Raw genomic sequence first — 6,300 nt, 5'->3', positions numbered from 1 at the left:
CAAAATCATCACCCTAAAATGAATGTCAAGATGTGAGTTGTGGGTGCCTTCCTCCTAACTGCAGTTTTACTTCCACAAGTTTCTACACCAGAGCTGTAAAACTGCTCATTTATGTTGGAAACAGTTACCTTTTGTATGGAAGACAGATGGCAACTTCTTGGCACAACCCAAAGTGGGTTTGTAGAATTAGCAAAAGAGAGGAAGGCAACAAAGAAGCAGACGAAAGAATGCTTCTTCGCATTTTTTCCAGTAACAGCTGCTGTGGAGTACAGTTGATTTGGCACGGCAAGTTTTTTCTAGCCCGTTGAAAAAAGTGCAGGTCTGTAGGGGCTCCTTTAACGACTACAAAACAATATCCTCAGCAAAAGCCACCTCTGAAAGCTGCATGATATTCGGAGAAAACCTGCGATGAAATAAAGCCCTGTTACTCCTATACTCAAGTGGGAATTAAATCAAGCAACTGATGGGAGTGAAAATACCGTGTTCTATTTTGTATCATAGTTACACTGTTGGAAATGAATGGAATATATAATATTCACAACCTGCAAGCCCTAGGGTGATATTTGAATTCAATGTATAATCTGTTTGCTACAGGTGGAATTTGAAAAATAGATAATGATTCTTAGATGTTGAAAAATAAGGAGAATTAATAGCAACATCTCTTGGCTCACAAAGTTTACACTGCAGGGATAGAACAAACTCATGGCAGACTGTCTCAATTTCTTCTTCCACTTGTGGGCTCAGATAAAATTTTAAACTTAAATCAGACAACCTGGAATCAATTAAATGACAAAAGAACATGTCAGAATAGAGTTTAGTTATATTTCAGAGAATACTCAAGAGTTTCTATACAACAGTTTGAAATTACAGCTGTAGCTGGTGAGTATATTCTCTAAACCCAAAACTCACATTAAGGATTCAGTGACTAAAGATTCCAAAGACCTTTAGTATTTATCAGAGGGACAAAGTGGAGTTAGTGACTTAAATCAGAGAAACAAATATGTGAGAATTTTAGTCACTGTCAAAGAATTACAATCTGTGTCTCCAAAAAAAAAAAAAAAAAAAAAGAAAGAAAAATTGATGCAGAGAATATATGGGGGATTAAAAATGCCACTTGTTTGGTCTAAAACATGTATCTGAGGAGAACTTGAGAAAATTAGCAATATCTATAAATTATACCTCTCTAGTAATATTATAATTATCCTTGTGCATAATCATATATCAGATAGATTCAAAGCTATTTTCAAGTATATTGTAGTATTCATTTCCCACCCAAATATATCTATTTTTAAGGATCAGGTAGAGCCATCCTTGTAGCTGAGAAATGCTATCGATCTTTGATGGCAGTGTTTTTCCCCAAGATCAATATAAGCCAACTCTAAGAGGAAGCGGAAAACTCTTTGGTGACTTGCTCAGTTCTCTTCCTGCAGGGCTGCTTTAGACAAGTCCCTGGCACTAGGGCTGCTAAGAAGACAAGAGTCCCGGAGAGTCAATGTGAACAAAATAAAAACACAGCAACGGGGAACCAGGCTTCATTTGTGCTCCTTTGAAACGTACAAAGAACACCGAGTGCGGTTGAGACTCTCTGAATGCCGATCGCAACGCATTAAATAAAGACACAATCCAAGTGAAAAGCAGCTCATTTTCAGGGCCACGGCTCGCATAGCTCAGCAACAGGGACAGCCACAGCACCCAGGAGGCCTCCGACTTCCTTTCTTCTCTGTGTCCTCCAGGGCTGACAGAGTGCGGCAAATACAACCTTAATTGGCCATGTCTGGCTTAACAAGGCCATCTGCTGTGGCTTCTACCATTGTCGCTGGGGTCTCTGTTCGCCTCCCTTAGCATGCCAGGGCTTCTTCACTCTGCCTTGCCTGTATCAGCTGCATGCTTTTTATATATGTATATTATAAATTTTTGTCTGAAAGAAAGAATTTTAAAATCCTTTGGGCCTATTTAAAGACATTCATGCTTAACTTTTCTATTGCCAATATGGAACAAAACTCACTCTAAAAACAGGAAATCAACAAAAAAAGGAAAAGTCAAGAAACAAGAAAGACAACAAAACAGCAACAAAATAAAACAAAAGCAAAAAAACCCTCTAACAAAAATGAGAAAAATTCAGTGCCTGGACATGTTCTCCTGATATTTATACACAAAGCAGGCTACATCAGAACACGAGTTTCTCGGAATGTCATTTGTACATGTCGGTAAAATTGCTCTATGCTGCATGGCATCTCCACTGAAAATGGGGTAATGCAAAACCAAATATGTGACTCTCAGTTTCTGGCTTTTACTATTTGAATCAATATTTTAAATTCATCTATGTCATTCCTTTTTTTTTATGGAGTTATGTCTAAGTTCTCCTTTTTGCTAATGTCATCAATACTGTGCAAGTAATTGTGGGCCTCCCTGGAATTATTCCTCGAGGCTATAACAGAGGATGCATAGGTGCATCAGAGGTTGTTAAATCAGAGGGACCTCTCTGAGCCTTCAAGTCTTATTCTGTTACTGGGGTATACACATGCGGTGAACTGGGAAGAGTGACCCAGGGGGTAGCTCCTCTTCAGAGTCAGGAGCTACCATTCTATGAGTACATAATATTTTGGTTTGATAAGTAGACAATACGTAATTAAACTATTGAAATGCTTGTCCAATAGCCTCTTAAGATTTTTGGCAAAACTGATGGCTTCTCTTTGAAAACCAGGTGTCACTCAGTGATGCCTCGGTGATATTGTCATTTCTAGACAAGAAATGAATATTTTGGCCTTTTTCCTCATTTCCTGTCACAGAGTTCACAGAGTTCTGAAAATGCTTTGTAATTTCCTAGAAAATAAGGGTGCAAGAAGGATCTCTCCTTCTAATATTTGAACTCTGATTCTGGCTTTTACACACAATTGCTATTCTTTTGTTGTCTCCTGGATGACAGTGGTATCTTTGTTGTTGTTCCAGGGTGATGAATTTTGCTGTGCTCTAGCAGGGGAGATATAGCTACCAGAAAGATAACTCATGGCTAGAAGTTTGAACCATGGTTAGAAGGCTTTCCCAGGAGGAGAAGAATGCTTGAAATCGACTCAACAATGATCCCAGAATGTGGGATGGAAACTTCTTAAAAATTCCTAAAGTCTGGGGAATTTTCACTTCCATGAACACATTTGTATCTGAAGAAGCAGTACACTTCAACTCTACAGGACTGGATTTGCACCTCAGGGGACTCTTCCATACCTTCCCCTGTGTGTCTCTTCACCTTCCTGTTCATTTTACCCCTTTCAAATATCTGTCATAAATTGGGAATAGTAAATATCCTGTTCTCTGGGCTCTTTGAGCAGCTCTGTTAAGTGAAACCTAAGAAAATCATGAAAACTACCTATTCAGATAGGAGTTGTAGTCAGACCGAAATGATGTATAATCTGGAACTTAGACTGTGATTGGCATCTGGAGGGCTAGACACTGGGGTGGGACCGAACCCTTAACCTGTGAGATCTGAACTAATTTAAATTTTTGATAGGATTAAATTGAGCTATGGAGATAGCTCTGTGGCATAGATGCCTGCCTGGCAATTGCAAGGTCTTAAATTCAATCCCTGGTACAAAAAAATGAGTTGAATTGAATTGGGGGATACTTAGCTGCTATAGGAAGATTGCTTAGTGGGGGAAAAAAATCACACACATTTTGATTACTGGAAGTATTGGGTGAAAGAATACAATTGGAGAAATTTTTTCCTATGAAAATTATTTTTAAAACTTCAATTGAATATCTAATATTTTAATGAGGAAACTGAGTACTTTAAATGTTTCCTCTGGTAATTATAGAATAATATATCATGAGAAACTTCTGTTTTTATAGAATAAGTTAAAATATAGAAATAGAAAAATAGAAAGAATAATTTAGAGAAAATTAAATGTTCATATTATTAAGCCTTGACTTTGTTACCTTTATTTTGTAATTGAAATTTAGTAAGTAATGGTCATGTTCAGCAATACACAATTTCCACTCCTTTTCCCAGTTTTTGAAACACACATTTTTCTACCAAGGGGAAAAGATACAGTACACCTCCTCTTCCATATGCTAATATAATTTGTGAAAAATGTTTGTATTTGTTTATTCTTCTGGTAAAATAACAAATAAGAGCTATAAGAAGGTATATTTTTGTATTTTTACATGGATAGAATCCAAAACTAAATACTTTCCTTTAATAAGATCATTTTAAGCAGAAGTCTCCATAATCCGGTTCCCAATGGCAGAGAACACTGGAAGGGGTTAAAGCTCAGGGTTGTAGTTTGTGTTCTATTCTAAATTCCAAAGAACATGACACAGAAGCACATGTAGCCGCACTGGAGGTAAAGGATAGCAAAACTAGGACTGTTGTTGTGGAAGGTAGAGTCATGTCCCAAGGAGACAAAGAATGAAAACTAGGGCAAGGGTGGCAGGGTGCAGGTAAATTTCTTTAAAAGATACAAAGATAACAAAATAAATATTTAAAAGCAAAGAAAGGGAGCTACCCCTCACTGGGGGAGCGGGTCTAAGTAGGGTAACCACAAAGGCTCTTCGTCTAGTGGTTCTTAAGGGATTTAGCAGGGAGTTTGGGACAATGTGTAAGCAGTATGATCTCTACCATAAAGGAGAATACATATTTTGGGCTCTAGTATATGTGGTATTTGTGCAGTGTCCTAGAGAGTCCTTGTGCCCTTGAGCCAATGGCCTGTGTGGTTATGCTCTCCGCAGAGCCTAGACAGCCCACAGAGTCCTGCAGATATTTCTGTAACAGCCCTAGAGGTCCTGACTCAGTAGACTCCATATGGGAGCTAATGTCCTCACTGCCCAAGCAAATGTCAACTCCTCTCTCACTAATCCTGTTGTAAGGCAGCATAAAATTCAAGGATTCTTAACCAATTCCTGAAGTTCCCTTACTCTTTACATCTTCTTTCTTACCAATTTAGGTGGCCAAGTCACAATTTTTAGCGATAGAAAGAGAAAATTAAGATGGACTATTTTAAAAGAAAACAAAAGAAATGAAAGTACAGAAGGAACTGAAGAAAGTCCACCACATCAACTTTTAAAGAATATTCAAAATAACTGCCTTTTAAAAATTCAGCACAAAATATTCCATTTCCATTTAAGTTATCATGGGATTATTTCAAATCACATTCAAACCTTTTCTTACAGGGAAATTAATTATTTTCAGTTATTGTCCATATTCTTTTTTCATTTCTGTGCAAGTTTTTCAGAAGAAAACCTTTCATAAATAAGGTTTTTTTTTTTTGCAATTTTTAGTGTTTTCCTTCTACAGCACATTCTGGTTTGTTCTTTGCATTGGCAACAACAGAAAAAAATACTTAAAATGAAGGATTACCATAGAAAATTTGGGGGTTATCAGGTAAATATTTTAAATCACTTACAAGCTACCATTATCTCATCCTCCATCATCAAATTTAATGTTTGCTCATAAGTTGTGGCTGTAATGTATGAGGACTTGTCACACCAGAGATCACAGCATGGAGTTCTACATTTCTACTTTGATTTTAATCTTTACTTATTTAGCAGACACTGCTCTTCAAATTTCAATGTTCCAGACAGGTGAGGAAGGCAAAGAATGACTAACTTAAAGTCTAATTAAAATGGAAATATTAGAATACCAGTATGTTTTCTAGCTCCATCATTAGCTATTTTTAACTCAGTTACTTATGCAATAATAAAGAGTTAATTTAAAATCTGTCAAATGGCATCTGGTCTTGAAAATAAAAGCATCTAAATTTATAAAAGAATCATCTTTTCTAATTACATAGACTAGAATAAATGTGGAAAGGAAAAACTCCAGTGTTAAAAATGTCATTTTAATATTAAGCCCTTATACACTGAAACATCTGCATGAAGGACTGGGTTAAGTTAAACATGCATTTCTGTAAAAAGTATTTTTGTAAAAGTTTTAAAGCTGATGAAAATTACTATCGATTTAAACTTGTGGCTGGGAGTGGAAGATGGCAGAGTAAAACCAGCTGCATAAGACAGCATCTTCAGGTCCGAGAATCAGCCTACTTCTCTCACTCTGTCTATCTCTTTATTTCTGTCAGTCTCTGTCTTTCCCATTTCTCCTCTGTCTCTGTCTCTGTCTCTGTCTCTGTCTCTGTCTCTGTCTCTGTCTCTCTCCTCCCTCCTTCATCCTACCTCCTCCCTTCTCCTTCCTCCCTTCTCTACTCTGTCTCTCTGTCTCTGTCTCTCTGTCTCTGTCTCTGTCTCTCTCTGTCTCTGTCTGTCTGTCTGTCTGTCTGTCTGTCTGTCTGTCTCTCTCTCTCTCTCTCTCTC

Source organism: Octodon degus, unplaced genomic scaffold, assembly GCF_000260255.1.
Source record: "Octodon degus isolate 3935 unplaced genomic scaffold, OctDeg1.0 scaffold00018, whole genome shotgun sequence".
In the NCBI taxonomy this organism is placed as follows: Eukaryota; Metazoa; Chordata; class Mammalia; order Rodentia; family Octodontidae; genus Octodon; species Octodon degus.
The sequence above is the reverse complement of the archived record's forward strand: the minus strand, read 5'-3'. Positions refer to the sequence as shown.